Below are 23,325 nucleotides of genomic sequence, written 5' to 3' on the forward strand. Positions count from 1 at the left end.
TTATTTACTAGCTTTACAAGTATTCTATTCTGAAATTTTCCAATGCTCAGTCATACAATCTTATTGGCTTAAAAGATCCTGCAGTATTTTAACAGCGTGAAGAATAGAGTCATTAGGCACACATACTATATCTTGATCAAGAACTCTCCTTCTCTCCTTTGATCCCTACCAAAACAGTCCACTATCCAGAAAAGGCTACAATAATACAGTGGGAAATCCAAGCTCAAGCACCTGACCTGCTTCTGCCAATTCAAGACCAGAAACAGAATATGTCCATACTGCCCATAGAGTAACTGGAGTTAACTGGAGTTAAATCCAGTTGGCAGCCAGTCACGAGTGGTGTTCCCCAGGGCTCAGTACTGGGGCCAGTTCCGTTTAATAGCTTTATCAATGAGCAGGATGAGGGGATCGAGTGCATCCTCAGTAAGTTTGCAGATGACACAAAGTGGGGGGGGAAGTGTTGATCTGCCTGAAGGTAGGAAGGCTCTACACAGGGACCTGGACAGGCTGGATCGATGGGCCAGGGCCAACTGCATGAGATTCAACAAGGCTAAGTGCCGGGTCCTGCACTTTGGTCACAACAACCCCATGCAACGCTACAGGCTTGGGGAGGAGTGGCTGGAGAGCTGTCTGGCGGAAAAGGACCTGGGGGTGTTGGTTGACAGCCGCCTGAACATGAGGCAGCAGTGTGCTCAAGTGGCCAAGAGGGCCAATGGCATCCTGGCTTGTATCAGGAATAGTGTGGCCAGCAGGACCAGGGAAGTGATAGTGCCCCTGTACTCGGCACTGGTGAGCCCGCACCTCGAGTACTGTGTTCAGTTTTGGGCCCCTCACTACAAGAAGGACATCGAGGTGCTGGAGTGTGTCCAAAGAAGGGCAACAAAGCTGGTGAAGGGTCCAGAGCACAAGTCTTATGAGGAGCGGCTGAGGAAGCTGGGGTTGTTTAGTCTGGAGAAGAGGAGGCTGAGGGGAGACCTTATTGCTCTCTACAACTACCTGAAAGGAGGTTGTAGTGAGGTGGGGGTCGGTCTCTTCTGCCAAGTAACAAGTGATAGGACGAGAGGAAATGGCCTCAAGTTGTGCCAGGGCAGGTTTACGTTGGATGTTAGGAAAAACTTCTTCACCGAAAGGGTAGTCAGACACTGGACCAGTCTGCCCAGGGAAGTGGTTGAGTCCCCATCCCTGAAAGTATTTAACAGATGGGTAGGTGTGGTGCTTAGGGACATGGTTTAGTGGTGGATTTAGCAGTGCTAGGTTAATGGTTGGACTCGATGATCTTAAGGGTCTTTTCCAACCTAAACAATTCTATGATTCTACCCAGGGAATCAGGATGTAGAGATGCCCATGCTGGCAGCCTGCAAGCTGGTGCTTCACCTGGAAGTTGCCTAGGGTCATCAGTGGGGTGTCGTGCTCACCCTGCTCTTCCAAGTCTGGGGGAAGTACACAGGTACCAACTGAATCTGATGCAAGACCCTTTGCTCACGCTCTTTCATTCTCTTTAGCTCACTTTGGTTGGAACAGGAATTTACTGGAGTACTAGAAGGTTATAAAGTCAGTCAGAGTAAAGCTGAGAAAAAAAAATATAAAGTCATAAGCTGAAAGAAGCTGAATTAGCTTACCCTCAAATGCCCTCAGCATTCACTGAGACAAGAAGCTCTCCTCAAGGACAGATTCAGGTTTATGTCTTTGCTTTCGTTTAGGCAGAATAAGGACTTGACTCTCTCTTCCATTTCCCAGGTAGGTACCTTTACTCCCAGTTTACTAGTTATTCTGTAACAGCTCACTATCTATGCTTTTGGTCACAGAAACTTTCTCATCAAAACATGTAAACTTCTTTGAAGCAGTTTTGATATAATAGAGTTTCATCATGGCTTCTAGCATATAGCTTCAGAACATTTATACAGAGTAGGTACAGCACGGTATGACATAAATATCAACATAAAACTCACCACTCACTGGAAGTGTGAAAATTCATCATAATTCTGAGAGCTCAGCACTGGCAAGACCAATCCTCTGCAGAGACCATCGGAAAAGCCCCTGCTCATTTTGTTGCTTGTGGTTTACACAGCAGTTGTGGAGCAAAGCCAGGAAAAATGGCAATTATACATTTTGAGGAAAACCATTTTCAACCTGAAAGGTGAAAAGGAAATGCAAGAACACTTTCAAAGAATAAAACACAACTATTGGGTAAGTAAATCGTTCCTATGTCAAATATGTATTAGTATAGTAATGGTATCGGTCTTATAATAATTTAAAAGAATTATCGATAAATATAAAATTGTCTCGTATATGTGTACTTTACTAATTTTGAACATGTAAGTTTTACATCAAGTATATATGCTTATTGATATATATATTTAGTATATATAGAATATATTTGGATTTATTTCAATGTTTAAGCCATCAAACCAATATAAAATATTAAAAACAAGCAAAAATATTATTTGATAGTAAAAGAGTGAATCAACTACAAAAAATTATTTCAATCAAGCATTTCTTTAATGTTTTTATTGCATTTGCTTCAAGTAACACTTTTGACAAGTGAGCTGTCATTAATAGCTGAGGTTAGACTTCTCACAATCTGCTGATGCAACAGAACACTTAATCACGAGGTTTCACTTAACAGTAGGTATGCCGTTGCACTGAGGGTGTCCAGGTTCAGAAACAGACAGCAAGCAAGACAAAGGAGACCTACTACAGAAATAGATGGTAGCAGGCAGCTGCCTGTGGGGATGCTGAAAGCACTGTTGGGAACATGGACATTAATAAGCCTGCTATAAAAGCAGAAAAAGCAAAGCATAGCAAAAACAATGAAAAAATCAATCTGGCCAAACTTTCTCCTCTCCCTCTTCCTATCTACACACACACACACACTCAGTAGGGAACAGACAATAGTATCTCATTGTCAGCATCTAAAGACAGACTACTACAATGCAATTTTTTTTTCTGGCATCTGGATTGTATTTCAGATAGCTCACTGACCACCACAGTCTATTAACCTATCTAATTAAGTGCAAAACTAATATCAGAACCCAGGAGACCAATTTTTTTCAATAACCTTGGACAGAATTTTTCCAGTTTAAAATTTCCAAACTGAAACTTAGTATTTAAAAAATTATGCAAGTTCTTTATCCAGTTTGTTAGAACTGTAACTCAGTGATACATATTCTATTTCCTCCTCAAATACATTCACTGTTTTTGCATTTTATCCTAGATATTTGAGGAAAACTAGCAGTTGTAGCAAAGAGATCAAAAACTAGGGAGGGAGGAAAGGATGGGGGTGGGAGTTAAGACTTGGTTTTGTTACAATATTTTCAGTTTAGCTTATCTCATTAGATGATAGTGTGAGAACATATCACAGTTCCCCTGAGGTATCTTCCTAGTGAGGGGATAACCAGTTTGGGTATCAGTTTTCCATCCTTGCAATCAGGTTACATTTTGTCCTAGTTTCAGCTGGGATAGAGTTAATTTTCTTCTTAGTAGCTGGCATAGTGCTGTGTTTTGGATTTAGTATGAGAATAATGTTGATAACACACTGATGTTTTAGTTGTTGCTAAGTAGTGCTTACACCAGTCAAGGACTTTTCAGCTTCCCATGCTCTGCGTGGCGTACAAGAAGCTGGGAGGGGGCACAGCCAGGGGGGCTGACCCAGATTGGCCACAGGGCTATGCCATACCGTATGGCGTCATGCTCAGTATATAACTGGGGCGAGTTGGCCGGGGGGGAAGGGGTTGCTGCTCAGGAACGGGCTGGGCATCAGTCAGGGGGTGGTGAGCAATTGTGTCGTGTATCACTTGCTTTGTACGTTATTATTGTATTATATTATTATTATTATTATTACTACTACTACTATCATTCTATTTTATTTTACTTCAATTATTAAACTGTTCTTATCTCAACCCAGGAGTTTTCTGACTTTCACCCTTCCAATTCTCTCCCCCACCCCACTGTGGGGGGAGTGAGTGAGCAGCTGTGTGGTGCATAGTTGCTGTCTGGGGTTAAACCACAACACATTTTTACCTAAAAAGCTAGAAATTTACATTATTTAATGAAAGTGGAGATTCCAAAGAAAGCTGTCAGTTGCAGCAGCTGGAGCTCTGAGAGCAATGCAAGACTGGCAACTAGAAGCTGAGATTTCTTTTATTGTTGGTTGTTACATAGTCTCAGTCAACAACCAGCAAAATCAACTTTAAACACACAGTCATTCTGGTAACATAAGAAAACCAATAGGAAATAGCCAAACAGAATAATAGTACTTTTTTTTTTTGTTTGCACTCATTTTTAGAGAATATTTTGAACAACAAATAACACTACATGTGTCAAAAGTTTGAAGACAGCTGCCTGCCAAACTAAAAAAAAAGATTGTTGGCATTGAATTGTATATTTACAAAGAACAAACTTCAACAATTCATAAATACTGTGGAATAAGATTGGGTTTGGGGATTATTTTGTTTTGTTTGTATGATAGCATAGGCCTGATGGACCCTGAAACAGACATGTCAAAGAATTCATACAGTAAGTTTTCTCCTTAACTTCCTTCCCTTTGGGTTAGAAACTATTTTTATAGATATGGTGCGGTATTTTACACAGCTTCCAGTGTAAAATAATCTTCTGGTGGTGACTGCTGAGGAATGCTGAGGTACTTGACTTACAACTTTTGTTCTCGATTTAGGTGGACTTTATGTCTGCAGTTGGTACTTCATCAGATTGTATTGTTCTGTCCAGGTAGACCAAGACACAATTGTAAAAATTGGAACAGAGCAAATAACACTAGAAAAGAACATCCAGATGAGGAAGCAATAATAAGATATTTGGTCTAGCTTCTTCTTTTTGTCAGAGCAAGTATTGACCCCTTTCGGCACCAAAAAGCTAATCTAAGCAGCTTTGTTCCACCCCTGGAGGAATACTAAAGAATGAACCTTACTATTCTGATGAAAATCTCCTTATAAGAAGCTGACTACTAATGAGTCAGGACAAACGAAACTAGAATAGGCTAAAAGAAAGCCTTGAAACTAATGGTTTCACTGGAAATTAGTTTCACAGTATCACATTATGTATGGAGTTAGGAAGGCCATACTACTCATGAGAAATACAGAAGAGCAAGAGATTTAAGTTACCTATACTATTACAACTATCTCATCTGTATTATAAGAATTATCCAAACTGATTAATTGCCTTTATTCAGATGGTGAAGGACAGCTTCTGATGATAAAATAGATTTTTCGCAGGCTAAAAAATGAAAATAAAAACAGCCCCCTTTCTCTGAGATATCTGACTGTCACTGTCACTTCCAGTTCTTCCTCCCCGAAGATATTCTAGGGAAAATATTTGGCCCAGCATCAACTCAGCACCAGATGAGTGTGTCAGAAAAGAGCTGCAGAAGACTTTGGGTTTACTTCCCATTCCAGAATAAACCCAGGAACAGGTCCTTTCCAATACATAATTGATAGTTCTGCTAAGTTGCATTTGCTGCAGCAGTCCCTGGAGGTCATTCTGGCTCTTCCTGGAGTGTTCATATTCCAGAGGCATTCCCGATTATTTCATTGTTACCTTTCACTGGTACATAAGAGCTACACAAATATTTCCTAGTTTGGAAACTGACTTTTTTTTACAGCACTTTTGATTTAAAAAGTATTTGACTTTTTGACAAAAAAGTGCCTTTATACTTCCCCAATTTTTGAAAAGTATTAATTTGCAGAAAAATAATTTTCATTGATTAACACTATTAACACAACGATTAACCACTATTTTCTTTGAATCATCACATTTCTAATATATTCTGTACGTTCTCTGATATACCATTTTAGAGCACTGCTTCAACCTACGTACAGATTTTACCTTATACTTATTTTCCCTTCTCATGGTTCCACGATAATAATTCTCAGGCAATCTTTTTTGGATTAACAGTGTGTTGTGGTTTAACCCCAGCCAGCAACTATGAACCACACAGCCGCTCACTCACTCCCCCCACAGTGGGGTGGGGGAGAGAATTGGAAGGGTGAAAGTCAGAAAACTCCTGGGTTGAGATAAGAACAGTTTAATAATTGAAGTAAAATAAAATAGAATGATAGTAGTAGTAGTAATAATAATAATAATAATATAATACAATAATAATGTACAAAGCAAGTGATACACGACACAATTGCTCACCACCCCCTGACTGATGCCCAGCCCGTTCCCGAGCAGCAACCCCTTCCCCCCCGGCCAACTCGCCCCAGTTATATACTGAGCATGACGCCATACGGTATGGCATAGCCCTGTGGCCAATCTGGGTCAGCCCCCCTGGCTGTGCCCCCTCCCAGCTTCTTGTACGCCACGCAGAGCATGGGAAGCTGAAAAGTCCTTGACTGGTGTAAGCACTACTTAGCAACAACTAAAACATCAGTGTGTTATCAACATTATTCTCATACTAAATCCAAAACACAGCACTATACCAGCTATTAAGAAGAAAATTAACTCTATCCCAGCTGAAACCAGGACACAGTGTTATTTCTCACTTGGAATTGGCAGAACACTTAATGCAATTAATGACACTAAGAAAATATCAGTTATCATAAAACCAGAATTCTGTAGAAAAGTTTCAATTCACATTTTGGAAGAATACTAAAGTATTTTGTTTTGTCTATTTGAACTACGGGACTAGTAAAACCACGATATAAAAACAGTCAAAAGGGGGAAGCGTTACAGGTTATCAGTCTCCAGGTTACCCTGAATTTTACCACATTTTAGTGATTTATTCTATCTAGTAATGCCAAAGTCTAAAAACTTATATGCCTATACTATCTGTTAAATCCATGCCACAGACTTTCAATGAGTCCTTTGCTAATTTTGAAAGTTTGCTGCAACATCCCTGTGAATCACTGATACTCCAATACAGATTTAGATACATTCTTTAAATGATTTTATGACATCTGCAGAGTGTAAGAAATCAAATCCTATTGAAAATCATTGGAAATTAGATACATAGCACAGATTTTCAAAACTACTCATTGCCAAACTAACTCTGTTCACATTCACAAACACAGAAATTTAACCTTTGGCTATAATCAAACCAATGTTTAATGCTCTTTAACATTCACAGTTCCATTTTAAAATTAAATTTAAATTTTTTTGTCAGGATAAATGGTGCCTGAGAGTTGAATTCAAAAGTGTGATGTAAATACAGCAATGTATGAAATACAGGATTTACAATTTAAATAGAAATACTCTGGACTTTTAGAGTAAGCAAGTTCAAATCAGTTTTATTTATCTAGAGGGAAAATACAAGGATTTATTAATACATGTTTTTACAGATAATTTACAAGCCAGAGGGCAGGAAATTGTAAAATTTAAAATATACAAACAAGCTTAAAACTATTAAAAAAATGTTATGGACATTTCCAAAACTCTTTGCAGATAAGCACTTGTTTTCAGTAGACATATTTTGGCAATATCTACAGAAATGCACTAAGAGCAGAATTAACAAAGAATTTCTTTGTACTTATCAGTACAGAGCCGCTCTGATTAAGCGCATATAAATTTGGAGCAGATGACCAGTTGCCACTAATCTTTACTAAAGCCCACAGAAAACTGTGATAAGTTTATACATTATTCTAGACAGAACTAGTTTCAGCAATTTAAATCTGAGTAAAAAGCAAGCTTTCTGCTTGTGTAATTCAACTATTCAGACACACATTAATACTAAGTGGATTTATACACACAAGCGGCTCCAGTCTATGCGCATTGAAACACTATGTGAAGTTCATTTTCAGGCTCTTTTGACTTGCGTGTCAAATCTCGGATTGTGAAAGAATGAGGACAGATGTGTAATGTACCTGTACTAGATTTCCAGATCAGGCAATTTTTGTGATGAGTATTCCCTAGCTATATGCCCCAAACTGTGTGTTCCCTTTCCATCTAAGCTATGACAGGTTAAAACTGAGCATTTTAAAGTTGCAGCTGAAGGACTTTAATCTTTATCAAAAAGATGTCTAATCCTTAGTTTAATTAACACAGACATTACAAGCATAACAAAATGGTTTGCAATTTAAATGTTCAACAGTTTTCGCAGACGATGATCATATTTGGTTCCTTCCCCTCTCTGTAAAAATACTATGCCACAGAAATAGCTGGACATCATAAATCTGCTACAGCATATTCAGTACATTTCTTACACCTGAATATAGAAACTATAAAATTCTTTATGACCAATGCGACTTTTTTCTTCTTGATTCAAAACCAGACAACACTGTTCAATAAATTGGTTACTGCAATATGCCACCACTCACATATGTAACAGCAGCAAGAAAAAAAGGTCAGGAATTTTGTGCATCAGCTACTTTTTTTCTTTTCTTCCTGGCTGGTATATACTGAAAAGTATCTAAAAAAAATTAGGAAAAAAGTGTTTGGGACCTAATTTGTAAGCAGAGTTGATGTAATGTATCCCAAACCTTTTCAATTCACTGTAAATGTAACATCAAGTTACAATCTGCCCTCATTTGCAGTGTCCACTTGTCTAATATCATATGTAGAAGAAACCATAGCGTTTTCAAAGATAGAGGAGACTTTTGGTGATTAATATTATGGCTCATGTTGCTCTGTTAGAGGTTTGTGCTGTTTGAATGGACGAAGTTGTTAACATTTCCTGACCTCGCAGGTAAACTCTGCAGAAGCAGATGTCTATACTGAGAATTTCATTCACGGCTTCTACCTGGAGAAGATCACCTAAAATAATGTGCTGCAACACTGAGGGTACTGCGAAAACTGAGCTCCTTCTGCAAGGAAGGATTAAGTTCTGCAGTACAATTTCAGAAGTTATCATAAAGAAGAATTTTTTTTAAAACCTAATTTATTTCTTCTTAATCTTTCAGGGTTACAGTTTTAAGACATGAATAAATAAATGCAAACAAGTGATGATTCATCTTTAATAGCAAAGCAGCTTATCCACCTGGCATGTTTCATAGACACCTTTGGCTCTGCTGGCTGACATCAGCACACATTAACATCCTAATATTGGAAAGAGAATGATTTTCCTCCAAAAATATATGTCCTATAATTTACAGGAGAATGAAAACGGTAACAAGCTATGAAAAGCTTATTTAAGCAGAAAATATTTTGGAAAAATATTTTGGTTAAAGCCAAGCTACTAATCGATTGCTTCCAGAAGAGACCAATAGGGAGTTATCTTGAAAGCCACTACTTGGCAAAAGCCTGCTGAGCTGCACTGCACGAATTACACAGATGTACTAACATTGCACATACCTTGGAAAAGAAAGACCTAATTTTGAGAGGACCCTGCAGCAAGAAGTCTCCTAGGGGGCTGAAAAGCTAAAACACAGCTAGAGCTGACTACAAAGAAAACAGTAACATCTTTAAAGCTGCAGTCAGGAATGAATATTGTTTTCAGACATCAGTTTATGCTTGTTCACTTCTTCATATTCTATACATCTGTGAAACTCACTTTATATCAGTTTCCCAGTATGTAACTGAAACAAGAAGTCCTCATGGGTAAACTAGACAAACATTCAAATACCAAACAAATAATCTGCTCTCTGCCAATACTATATTTGTGCCGCATGCACATATAGCTGCACATAGACCTGCATGAAAAGATCCCAGCAAGAGTGTTATCCCCGCTTCTCTTGGGAAATCATTTTGTATCCAAGTATAGCTTAGTATCTTATGAACAGGAATTTTTTCATGATAGTCCACCTACATTTCACCTTTTCCTTAATTTAACTCTATTTAACTCTAGTTGTACCACTGCGTTTATTCTAAAGGATTCTTCTTCCTTGTTGTCACTACCCTTCAAATATTTATGGGTTATTTTCATTCCTTTCCAGAACTACTGTGTGAAGGCCATACAATTTGCCGTCAAAGCATGCAAGGTCAGGAAATGCCAGCTGCATCACAACGTCATGGAGCTATGCCAGCATGCTTGGAATTGGCTGGATTTCTAGGCAGAAGGTCTCCTTATTGATCTACTTTTTAATAGTTTAATCAAATACTCAGCACAGTATATTCTCCTGCCTTTTCTAAATTTCTACCTTTAAATGTGCTTTTTTGGGTGTTTGGGGGTTTTGGAGGGGGAATGTGGATATGACTCTCATTTGATATGTAATATTAATGGACTTTTTTTCCTGGTTTATAATGGATGTCTCTCATGCATTTTAATAAACTTTTAATGGCTATAAGGGAACATCTAAGCTGCTTGCAGGAAAAACAACCCACATGGCACATCAAGTGAGATTTGTAGTTCTTTTCACCTCTGCTTCCAGATTGCTGTTACACTAAATGTTGTGAATGATGAGTGAATTGTGGAGAACATCAGCAGAAAAGCCTTTCTACATGTGAGCTTCTCAGAAATACTTACTCAAGAATAGTTTTTTCCAGAACAGCAGTCCCTGAATAATTCATCTGTGAATACTCTTGTTCCAGGATAAAAGTGCCACATCTGGTTTAACATGATCCATTTTGAAAACAGTTTGAGATAAACCATTGTGGCAATTCTGTAGCTCATAAACACAGTTATTCTAGGATAATTACTCAAATCCTTTCGTAACTTTATTCCAAGTTATCCATCAAGAGAAAATAAGCCTTAAGTAACTGAAATACTCCAAATATGCATGGAACAGAACAATAACAAAGCTGAAGATCATCAAGTGAGAAAAGCAGAACAAGCATCACAGTAGCTACTCACTCTTCAACCAACCTAATCTAACTATAGGAAGGAAGCACACGTGAGACAAAATTGAGGAGTATCAAATCCAGCTTATGAGTAATTAGAAAAACCCTGGAAAACTTAGAAGATGTAAGTAAAGGAATACTGAAGTAAACAGTACCACAATTTAAGAAGGGAAATGCACAGTCTACTTTTATATAATATTTTAGTTGTTAGAGCACTAACCGAGAAAGGTGAGATTTCAGCCTCACTTCTTCCCTTCAGGATACCTTAACCACCATGTGAATTGACTGAAACACCTAGGTAAGCAGTGCCTGCTTTTCAGTTTCTTCTTCTGCCCTTAATGGTCTAAGTGTAAACCTTCCATTTCAGTTATGCTGTGCAGAAGCCCTGAGAGAGTGGGTGACCTGCGGGCACGGATCTTCTCTCAACCTGTGCATCAGCACATGAACTTCAAGACACTGAGGACTCATTTACTTCAGTGGAAAGCAACAGCACCTGTGGGTAACTTGCAAGCTTCAATACTTTTTTTGGCACAGAAAGACATCTGGTTTTCTGCATTTTAGATTCATCACACAGAAGGAACCAGTGCCTTTACATCCCCTTCATTATCCTGCTTCCCTGTCTGCTCCCTGTGATGCTGCTATCATTGCTCAAACTGAATGCTCATGTGGATATGAGCCTCTTGAGTTCCATTTTGTTTCTCTGATTACATTTTCATAGAATCATAGAATGTTTTGGGATGGAAGGGACCTTTAAAGGTCACTAGTCCATCCCCCCTGCAACTGGCAGGGACATCAACAACTAGAACAGGTTGCTCAGAGCCCCATCCAGCCTGGCCTTGAATATTTCCAGGGATGGGGCATCTACAACCTCTCTGGGCAACCCGTTCCTGTGTTTCACCACCCTCATCGTGAAAAATTTCTTCCTTATATCTAGTCTGAATCTACCCTCTTTCAGTTTAAAACCACTACGCCTTGTCCTATCGCTACAGGCCCTGCTAAAAAGTCTGTCCCCATCTTTCTTATAAGCCCCCTTTAAGTACTGAAAGGCCACAATAAGGTCTCCCTGCAGCCTTCTCTTCTCCAGGCTGAACAACCCCAGCTCTCTCAGCCTGTCCTCATAGCAGAGGAGTTCCACCCCTCTGATCATTTTTGTGGCCCTCCTCTGGACCCGCTCCAACAGGTCCATGCCCTTCCTGTGCTGAGGACCCCAGATCTGGAGGCAGAACTCCCAGTGGGGTCTCACCAGAGCAGAGGGGCAGAATCACCTCCCTCGACCTGCTGGCCACGCTGCTTTTGATGCAGCCCAGGATACGGTTGGCCTTCTGGGCTGCGAGAGCACATTGTCAGCTCACGTCCAGCTTTTCATCTATCAGTACCCCCAAGTCCTTCTCCTCAGGGCTGCTCTCAATTTTCCCTATTTGATATGTTGAGTCCAGAAGCATGGAGCTGTTGTTCCAAAGTTACATTGCTTTTCTTTAAACAAAATGTCTTTCCTTGATTAACAAAAAAAAAAAAAGGCTTTTTGGTGAGCTCACTGTGGTAGGTGGTTTTCTCTGGGGACTGCTTTTGAGTATCCCCTGAGAACAGAATCACTCCAGCTCGGCAGCCAAAGACAGGGCTTGGGCTGTCCTCAAGCCATTGGGGATAGCAGGCTGTAGAGAAGGAGCAGCTTTTTGCAGAAAGGTGGGGAGGGTGTTGGTGAGCAGACTGATCCCTGGGGGAACCTGAATCGTGCATGAAACTGCAAAACTAGGACATTGCTGGGGGACTGCTGCTTAACCTCCACTGCCTTCCACTCCTAAGCCTTGTGCGAAAGGGAAGCACTTTGAAAATAGGTCAGGGTGTCAAAAAAGCACCCTCAGTCAGGAGTGGATCCCTTAAGATTTGGGGCATTTTCAAGATCAGTTCAAGACAGTACAGTTTGGAGGAAACAATGTTGGGGGTTTATTTTAGATTAATTCATGTCGGAAAGGTTCCTAATGTCATTCTGATTACAGGGGTTGTGACAATCTCTTTGTGTTTAACTCAAATGCAGCTCATGCAGGAGTCAGCCTTTTCAACTCTAGTATGAATCTAAAATACCTTTGCAATCTTTTTATTGCTGTAACCACAAAGTCTGCTGAGCTGTGAGGCAGTGCACATAGACGAAGAGCTCTGTAACAACTAGTATAAAGTACAGTATAAACAATAATATAAAAGCAGTATAAATTATATAAATCCTACACATAAACAGTACAAAGCACAGTACTAGAAGAAGAAAGCAAATCTGATGAAAGATTGGAAAGCGACACACATGGGGTCTAGAACAGCAGAAAACGTTTCCACTTGGACCGGGCTGCCACCAGTAAATGTCTTTGGGCAGGTGTGTGCCTCTGTGCACTGGGTAACTGAACATTTGCAACACAAGGTTTGCATTCCCTGCCCATTTGTGTGCAAGGGCTTGATCTGTATTATGAGGAACATGGCTCCTGAGAGAAGTTTTCCAAAGATGCTCAGGCTGGACTTCTGTAACATGCAAAGCATGGGAAGGGATCTTTACTGAAATCTTTGGAGAAAAGCTCAGATCCAAGCTATAGTGGCACAACCTGTGTGCCTTTCTCATGAAATGTACAGTTACTTTGATAACAGGAGTGGCAAGCAGTTTCTTTTTAAGGGAACACAGTGCTATGGAAACAAGTTTGGAGATGTTTGTCAGGAAAAAAATTCTAGCAGAAAGAAAAGCTGTTTGATTTTTAAATGAAAGGTTTGAAACAGCTCAGCATGTGTTTGAGGCGCAGAGCAGAATCAAAACTCCCAGGCCTCTGGGTGTCAGAGAAGCACAGTTCACCGTGCTGAACTGATGAAATGCTGTGTCTCATTTCTGAGTGACTGGTCTCTCAGCAGCTCTTCAGTTAGGGGCCCAAGGTGGTTTTGGTTTGGAGAAACAAATAAGGTTGCGTCCTTTGAGGATCCAAAACAGTAACTAAAGAGGATAGTAGCACCGAGCTGGGAGCAATGGTCTGGCATAGATACCTTGCATGGCCTGATAGAAATTAAACTCGCTGCCTAAAATTGAAGTAGCTTTTAATATAAGAGACTTGTTGCAAGCAGGAAGGTAAAATGTTTTTATTCCCTTCTGGTGAGATGGTATAATTTGTAGTTTATGTGAGCCAAATGCTGAGCTGGTAACCTGTAGGAAAGCTCTGGTAGAGGCCTTGTGAAACTTTCTACTACTTGTATTTTTTTCTTGGGAGTGATATACCTATTATAGGAGTTGTTTTTGTGGAGGAGCAGGAGACAACAGTAGTCCAAAATAGCAACAATTAAGCGGGGGCAAGTAGGAAACCACTGCAGGACTTATGGGGCCCTACCACTCATATAGAAAAGGGTTAACTTCAAAGCCATATTGGTAAACTAAATCCTGCAAAAAGTGGCACAGGAAACTGGAAATGAGGCTCCTCCTGGTAGCAGGTATGTTCGAGCAGGGCTGAGCTCCGGCTCTATGGATCTGGGCATGGATCAGAGGCCCGACAGCAGCCCAGCAAAAGCCTGGCACAGGGGGCTGGCAGGCCAGGGGTCGACAGCCCCGGGGTGGCAGGGCAAGCGCCTGGCTGGGCCAGCTCCTCACAGTTCTTCCTGTGTCACTGGAGCTCTCCAGGGCCTGTAGGTTGCTGAGGGCCCCCTCCCCTTGTATTGGGTGTAAATGGGGAAGTTTTGGTTGCAGTGGGGTGGGGGGGTGCGTGCAGGGGAGCCCCCGAGGGAGACACTGGGGGCTGCCCCCGAACCAGCAACAGCCGGTTCCCGCGGGACACGGCGCAGGACACGGCTGAGCCAATGGGGGGAGCCTGTGGCGCCTCCGAACCAATCAGAGCTGGCGGTGCCGCCGTGGCAAGCTGCTGAAGCTGAGGCCGAGGGCGGCTGAGGCCGAGGGCGGCTGAGGCCGAGGGCGGCTGAGGCCGAGGGCGGCTGAGGCCGAGGGCGGCTGAGGCCGAGGACAGGCAGGGCGGCCGCAGCAGCGCTCTGTGGCGGGGCTGGCAGTGGCCGTCCTGGGGGCCCTTGTGGCCGCGGAGGGCCCGCGTCGAAGTGGGGGACAAGAGCAAGAAGGAGCAGTCATAGGCCTTTATTTTGGCCACATTGCTTTGCACCAAAAGCCTAGATCTAAACACCGAGAAGATCGAATGCCTTAAACGTACTGCCAGCAGGCTGGCTCTCACTCACCTCTGGTAACCACACCCCATCCCTCCCCGGTTTCCATGATGAACTAAAGGCAAATGGCAAAATAAACAAAGCAGCTGTCAGACTTACAGTCTGTTTAGGGGCTTGGAGGGCTTCACTGGGCATTACCTAAGCATTAATCCAGAAGTCACATACTGCCTCTTTTGTGTCTAGTACTAAAGCTGAAAGAAAATAGGAGCCAAAAGAAATATAACCTAAAGCGATAGTATTTAAGTTTAAATACATTAAAATGTTGGCATCCTAAACATGTTTGCTGATGACATGAGAGCTAGGCTTACAGCCCAAAGCTGAACACTTTTTCTTGCCTTGTCAGCACAGGAGGAGGCACTTTACTACCAAGTCCTGCATACACTATTCAAAAATACAGGCAGCCTGATAGAACGCAGATAAAAAACTCATACTCGCCCTTCTCCTCGTCTGACTTGATTTTCTGTAACAATAGTTGCTAATCTGTAGCTACAAATATTATTCAAAAAAGATAAATAAATTGAGAAATCCAGCCGTTCTGACCTGACAAATCCTTTTAAAGTCAGTTAATTTGTGAACTTTCATGTGCTTTTATCACTCTAACCAGATACAAGTGGATTTTTTTTTTTAGTATGTGAAAGCTGTTGCTGACAGGTATTTATTGCTGCCATCATCCACTCTTAACATTTAGACTGTAAAAATTGACTCTAGCCTGTCAACCATTAAGCAGCAATAATTATGTCTGAAGTTGTGAAAGTGAAGTGTGACAGCCATTTCATACCTAGTGCTTTAACAGGTCTTATAACCTCCTGAATTACTTTTATTATCTGCTTTCCATGCACCAGTCAAAAAGATGAGTGTATTTAGGGAAAAGAGTAAAGTTTGTACATGACAAAAAAAAGTGAACTTTTACTGCACTATTGTTGTGAAAGGGTATTATGCATCGGGTGGATGTTAAGGTGCCAATTCACAAAAAAATATTGGTTTTTCATCTGTGAATACACCAGTAACCAACATTTTTTATCAGGTACATTGGCATTGCAAAACAAGGTCTTGCTGCCACAACTAAGCAAGAATAAACAGACTGTGTATGTAGGTAAAAAGTTATACACTAACAGAAAGATTTTGTGAACTACAAGTAGCCATATGATTTTGATCACAAGACCAGTATAAATACATCACACAAGTTTTCTGTAATATAAAGCATGCATCTGAAGCACCAGTTTACGATGCCTTTTAGAACTGGTATATTTATTAAATTGTAAAATCTTTTTGGGTCTGCTTGTAACTTGTTGATGCTTGTTCATGTTCTAGTGGCAACACTCCTGTGGTACATATTTCTCATTTATTTTGTTTCTGGGCACTAGAAAGAAGGAGGGAGATAGTGCCTCAGACTTTTATTTGCTATATTAGCTTGGGCCTGACAATGAAACACTCCTTCAGGTAAAATTCCTGGCAGATACCTCCCAAGAACTGCAGTAAGACCCCCTCTTGCAGCAGCTCTATATATCAGGCAATTACTAACAGCAGTTATACAGCGTGCAGCCATATGATTAAATTCCCTTTCCCAAGTTAAATGGTCAAAAACTCATCAGTATAGAAGAATGAAAAGAATTCAAATGTTAACAATATGCTGCAAATTATTATGCAAAACCCAGACACATTTTCAGCTTGTTTGGTTTTAAATTATCTCAGGCTAATACAGTTTATTTAGAATGGCTGACTCATAGTGGGAGCTTTTCTTGACATTTAAAATTCACTTCATTTTTCATGAATGAAATTATTTTCATAACTTGACATGTCTTGTAAAGTTCTGCATTGACCTAGTCATATATGTGCATCTTGTTTACATTTCAAAAATTAAATGGCACAGAATGACAGGAATATTTTATGCACGTAAAGCAAATTTGGGTTGCCTGTTTATGTGGATGACACCTTGACGTATAACTGAAAGTCTTCTTAGAGACCACTTCTGCTAGTGGAAAAAATTCACAGTGCTTCAGCAACAAGGAGCTGATGACTGAAAAGCATCTGGTCAAAAATATAGGCATGATGTCCATAATTTAGTACTCATGAACAGCAAAAGTAGAAGGCAAGATTTTTCTCATTAATTCTACAGGAAAATCCTTTAAACTGGAGCATCCTACATTTTAGTAGAGAATCTGCCCCTCTAAGTTAGGTAGGCATCATCCTCACAGAGTCATATATGTTTGCCAGGAAAAAAAATTACCATATTACTGAATTAGTCTAGCCACCCATACCAGATATCATCCCTATGAAGACTATACACGAAGCAAGAAAATTGCACTACATTTATCTTTTCATCTACTCATATACTTTCTCAGTTATTCAGAAGACCACTCACCAAAAATTCTCCTTGCCCAGAAGAAAAGGTCAAAGTCTAGGTAGTACTTAAATATCATTTCACTGTTAGGGCAGGTTCCATAACAACTTTAAATATTTAATGGAAGAAAGCCAAGGATGAAAATAGATGTCTGGGAACTTACATTTGATTCAAATGTAAGTGTATGGTATTTTTAATAGCAAAAAAGAAGAAATATTTTAACAAAATCTTCCTGGAAATTATTTTGAGGTTTAATCAGAGATGGAGAAAACAAAACAAAACAAAAAAAAGCATAGAACAGTTGTGACTTTTGAAAGGCTGCAGTACCTTTATAAACAGTGCTATGATGAGAGGTATCGATAGGCAAAGAGACGTAACACCAAGATTGGAACAAGTGCTAGGAACAAGCCAGTAAGATAAGGCTGAATGAATTAATTTATCAAACCTTTCTTGGAAAAGTCAAGTTGAGAAGTTTGACATGTTCAAGACTAATTGCAGCAATCAACAGGCACATGACAGAGTACTTCAAGCTGAAGTCAACCGACTATATATATCTATTTGTTGTCTATTCTCTCATCTTCTTTAAGACTCTATAGCTATTCCCAATATTGAGTGATACTCTCTAGAATACTGTATTGTTTGGTTTTGTAAAACTGATGTTTTTTTAAACTTATCATAGCATACAAAACTCTAGGTTAGCTTTCTAAGGCAGGAGTTACCTTTTCATTCAGAGCTTAACACAGTAGATACCTGGCTCATTACTAGCAGCGCTAGCTGATACGGCAATACCAAGAATACTAAAAAGACACTTTTTCCCTTGCGATCCATGTGTGAGCATATACTTTAGGAAGAGAAGAATGTATGAAACGCTATTTAAAGCTTTAGAGTCTTTCTCAGTCTGTGCTGTCAAAGATGCTCCATTTTGTGCAAAACACTTCAGTATTCATTAAAGCAAAGCCTGGGACCTGCATCTCTCAGATGAGTATGCTCTCTATTAGGCTACAGCATCACTCTCATCATCATTCTCTTTGGACCATAAAAATCAGTATGATGATCAGTGGGAATCTATGTGATTTACTTCTAGAACATTTTTATATAAAATTGCTATGAGACTTCTCTTTCAGCAAAGATAACCTGGTTTGGCTGACTGGACGAAGAAAATATTTCTATTTGGGGTAAATTCGGTATCAGTATATACAGATATGTTAGTTAAATGTATGTTTTTATTGAGTTTGGTACTTTTCTAAAGAAAGTTAGAGCAGTAAATCACAAAAATATCTCACTACATTTATTTTATACAGTAACTATAAGCATTAGCTTCTTGAAATAGTTGTCTTTTTAATTTCAGGAAATGTTTTCCATTTAGTTGGAAGACAGTAATGTTATTGTAAACTGCTGTTCAGGGAAACAGAGTACGTGGATATTTGAAGAAGTAACTACTTCAAATTTGTGCTACTTAGTTTCTATTTTTGTTAAAATCCTTTTTCTACAGTGAAAACCGATTCGTATACCTGGAAAACCTCCTCCCCCAGTAAAAACACTCATCAGCACACTTCACAGAGCTCCAGTTTCTCTATAATATAATTCTGTACTCACATTCTCATCTCCGTTCTTTAAAAATCATTCTTCAGCAAATTATTGCCATCAGGGGGTGTTCTGTGAAAAGCAGAACGGAAGCATCTGGGCCCTATGTGTGCATTTCTTAACACTATTTTCCATAAAACAGTACAAGGCAGACAGAGAGGTTAGTAAAATGCAAGAGAAACAGAAAATCAGAATGATTTCCAAAGGATTCCTCACAGAATGGAGAATATTTTTCTCTTTAGAGAAAACACTAACACTCAACATCTGGCATTCAGAATTCTAATATTATGCAGGAGTAAGCATTTGACCTAACAATAGTCTTAGCTGGTTATTTTACACTGAAAGAAAAGGTAGGTAAATAAATATGATGGCTTCCAAGTATGCTAATAATCATCCTCAAACAATACCTTGTCCTAAAAATAAATAAATACATAAATTAAAAAAATCAAGCTTTTTCCAAGCCTTGAATAAAATAATTCAGGCATTCTGCCTGGCCCACATCACTATCCAGGATGCCAGTATCTTTCTGTATGTTTTGCCTCAGGAGATTTGCACATAAATTAATTGCAAGTAAATTCTCTCCAGTCAAGGAGAAGGTACATGTATGTAAATCACTCTTTTCTCACTGAAGGAGAGGTTCAGCTGCTCTACAGCACTTGCATCTACCCCAGCTCAGACTCAGTAGGGTCCTCATTTTGAGGCAGATTACAAAGATTTATCAAGCCAAAGGAACGATTAGGCAGGACAGGGGCCCAGCCACAGTTTATGGTCTGGGGTTTTCGCCTACATACCATTACCTGTTCCACAAACAAGAAATCAACCTCCAAAAGCAAACTGATTCAGCTGCAGTGCTCATCAAAGCAAGTACCAGCAACACAACAGGATCTGGAGTACCCCCTCTACCTTTGACCCATTCCAGCTTATTTTCTTTACCATGTTTTTTACCAAATTCCCACAATTTCTGACTTTCACCATCACTTGCACCAAAAGCTGGGAATTTGCAAGAGTCTACATCTGTCTTTGGAAGAGACATCCACACAGAGGTTTTCCTTGGGTTGAAAACCATCTTTAAATACTTTTACTTTTCTAAGGAACAGTGCTGTTCTAAAAGGATGGATTATGTGTATGAAAATGGATTGCTTTTTGACAAACTACCTCAATATCAAGTTCCAAGAATAATAATGTAAAAAGTTCCTACAAATAGCCCAGGTCTATCTTTGAGGAAAAGACAAATCTAGATTTCTCTGTCCTGACTGTGTGGGGATTGGAGGAGAATATTTATAAAACACCTGTGAACTTGGGAGAAAGCTACAGAGATGCACACATTCACACACTATTGTGGGCATGAATTTAGCTAAGTTCACAGCACAACCTTCTGGTGAGCCAGATATTCTCATCGGAGGCTCTCGGATCTGGCAACAAGCAGTGTCTGCTCCAGGAAAAGGTTGAACCAACTGGTCATCTTGGCAGGCATAGTAGCAAGCATATTTACATTAAAGTAACTCAGTCTTTTTTACTAGTCCTAATGTTCTTTGTCTTTGCTGTAATGATTCTTACCACTTTCATCTCATTTGATGTTATGAAGCTCCTCAGAATTTTTACTGTGACATTTCTATATATAGTACTGCTTATATGCAGGTTTTATATTTTACCCTATCATTTCACAGAAGCTACCTTGGAATTTTAATGCCAACCAGTGGTTTTTCTTTTGGTACAATATATACTTACACTTGAATCTTGAAGTCAGTTTTGCTCTACAAAATGTAAGTGGCGATGAATGTGAAAGAGGAGCAGAAAGTGGCAAAAATCATTTTGCTTAAACAGACAAACTCATGAATTCTACTAACAGTTAATGGATGGGGAAAAGTGAAACTGAAATATTGAAGTAAAGACAAAACTGAGAGGGTAATAAGAACAGAAAGAAATGAAGATAAGTTACTCTAATAGAAAAGAAAAAAAACCCCTAACCTTACTATAAAGAATTTGAATTATTTGAAAAGTATGTCTGGTTTCAGAAGATGCGTATAAATCAAATGGATGTATGGGGTCTAAATGATCTGCATCTATATGCACTGTACAGGAAAAGACTGAATAAGTGAATTGTAAAAATGTAATGTCTACATTAAGGGCTATATAAGCTACTACAGGATGAAGAATTTGCTCCAGTCTAATCACTGTGGATTTCACTGTTGGAGTAAAAATGAGCAAGATAAAAAGAAAGACAATGTTGTAGCCTGTGCTAATCATAGAAATATAAAGGTTATGAATAACTAATACAGGGGAAAATGAGAAATGGAATACAGAAGAGAGGCCTTAATGGTGAAATGAAAAATGTCTCTCAAAATGAAGGAGTGAATCTTTGGAACTGAAAAAAAGTACTAATGTAGCTACATTGAGCATCTACATTATTTACAGCAGCTTAGACCTCCTGACTGATTTTGTCTTGCACTTGAGCTTCCAGTGCAGAAGTTCACGAGCCAAACTTCCCCTCCAAGTTCTGAACAGCACACAGTGCACACGTGCTGCGTCCTGAACATCACCTCCTAGTATGACATCCAAGAGAAACAAAAGTTTAGACATTCTCATTCTTGAAAGAACAGTGTTATAACAGCGGTGAAACTGCAACAGCAATAGAAAAGATTAAAAAACACCAATGAAAGGAATTAAATGATGCATTTACCTGTGACAGTGAAGGACTAGATTTAACAGCAATTTCTAGTTCTTTGTTCTTATCCCAGCAGACTGCTGAGAAGGCAGGCAAGTAGGTTACAGAAACCAGAAATTTCATTTCTGGAATCACTGGGCCATTCAGGAGTGATTAAGTTTACAATGTGGTAGCCCATTTCACTGTGCGAGGTTATGATCTCAACCTTTCCTTTTTACATTGAGAAGGGATAGCATAAGATTCATAACTGGCAAGAAGCATCTACTTGAAAACATCCCACCATAATCACACCCACAAACGCTGGCAGTAAATTCACAGGAAATCACCCAGTAGAATTACACTTTCACACGGAAGGGAAATGGAGGCTAGCTGCCCACAACTTGACTTCTATTAATGCATGCAGCATGATATCAGACATCCAAATTCCGCAATCAAAATCAATATTGTTCTGCTAGCTTTTTTTTTTTACTGTCTACATCCAACAAGCTAACATTTCTTTTTCCACTTCTATGCTATTCTTCATTTGCTTATTAAAGTATAGTGCCTGTAGAAATTTTCATTCCACTCTTACTTCCAGAAGATTGGTATCCCAGGTAGTTTCTTTTATGAAGCAATTTCTGTTACAAAAATATGTAACAACTTTTAGCCATCAGTCTTTCGTATTGGAAATCATGTTATGTTCTACTTTAATGGTGTTAGAGGACTTTTGTATTCAATCCGTAAGATTCTTTAAGCATTGCTCTCTTCTTGATGCCCTTGTAAACAATATCATCTTTCTGTAATTTTCCCATATACTCAAGCTACAATTGCTTTTTGGTACTTTCTCAATATTTCAGTACTTTATTTTCAGCACTTTTCATGGAATTCATTTTTAGGAATCTATCTAGTAATAAGTGTGCCAAATAAGCATGGAGGCAAATAACCATTGTAGCAGAAATCCAGATTCTTCTATCACTGTGTTTTCCTCCTGTTAAAACTACATAACACTTTCCATGCTTATTTAAAATGTAATTTACATAATGTCCTTGTATATTTTTATAATTTTGTTGCACATTTGGTTTGCTCTACAGCTGTTTATTGAATAAATTTGAGAGATCAATTTTATTTTCATTACCACTGGTATTTTTCTCAATAACTACTGTACATGGCTTACATTGTCATTTCAGTGGTATGAATGGTTTGACCTCTGTGCAAATTTCTGTTCATTTTCCCATCCAAGTTTATTAATGATACACCTGCCCACTGAACTCATTTAAACTCACTTTGAAGTATTTCTTATTTCATGTAGACATCTCTGCCACTCAAACTACTACCAAATTTCCTTCAGTAACACATAGGTTCTTCTAAATCCTGCTTTATCTCAGCTACAAGATTGACTCTTTCTTTTCCTAGACTACAGCTAATTTCAAACTAAAAACACCTTTTCCTGATAATTCCCTTTCCAACCACGTTAGCTAATCTTCAGTGAGAAAATGATAGTGAGAAAGAAACTAAAATATAGATCAGTATAACGTGACCACAAGAACTGAAGAGAAGCAACAGCATAAGAAAGACGGTAAATTGTCAAAACTGTGCATAGCTCTAAAGATCTCTGAGTAAAAAGGACTTAGCATAAGTATTTATACAGAAAGAGGGAGGGAGCTGACTCAACAGAAAATTATCTGTGGTGTGGCAAGCAAAATCATGAATGGTAGAGATAAATCTGGTATCAGAAAATTGAACAATCTTTTAAAAATCCAGTATACATTGTAAAGAAGAACAGAGGAACTACAAATGCCATTTAATGCTTTCAAAGCATAGTAGTACTGCACTAGAGGCTCATTCCACATCAATAACGAAGTCTAAGTTGCCAAAGAAACAAGCATATGTTATATAGAGAGTATTC

At 39.2% G+C, this 23,325-nt stretch overlaps 1 long non-coding RNA gene across 5 annotated transcripts in view; it reads right to left on the reverse strand.

Annotated features, from left to right (window-relative positions):
- Positions 1-23,325, reverse strand: part of LOC148051429 (uncharacterized) — a 153,475-nt gene that overhangs the window by 98,171 nt on the left and 31,979 nt on the right. For 4 of the 5 annotated variants that reach the window (XR_015700112.1, XR_015700115.1, XR_015700114.1 and 1 more), the window contains exon 3: positions 1,950-2,130. This is a non-coding gene — a long non-coding RNA (uncharacterized LOC148051429). Of the gene's footprint in view, positions 1-1,949; positions 2,131-3,568; positions 3,702-23,325 lie in introns of those variants that run through there. The other variant, XR_015700113.1, reaches the window with a different exon arrangement.

The sequence above is a fragment of the Nipponia nippon genome, unplaced genomic scaffold (genome assembly GCF_047370975.1).
Source record: "Nipponia nippon isolate SJK-2023a ecotype South Korea unplaced genomic scaffold, ASM4737097v1 scaffold_6, whole genome shotgun sequence".
Classification (NCBI taxonomy): domain Eukaryota; kingdom Metazoa; phylum Chordata; class Aves; order Pelecaniformes; family Threskiornithidae; genus Nipponia; species Nipponia nippon.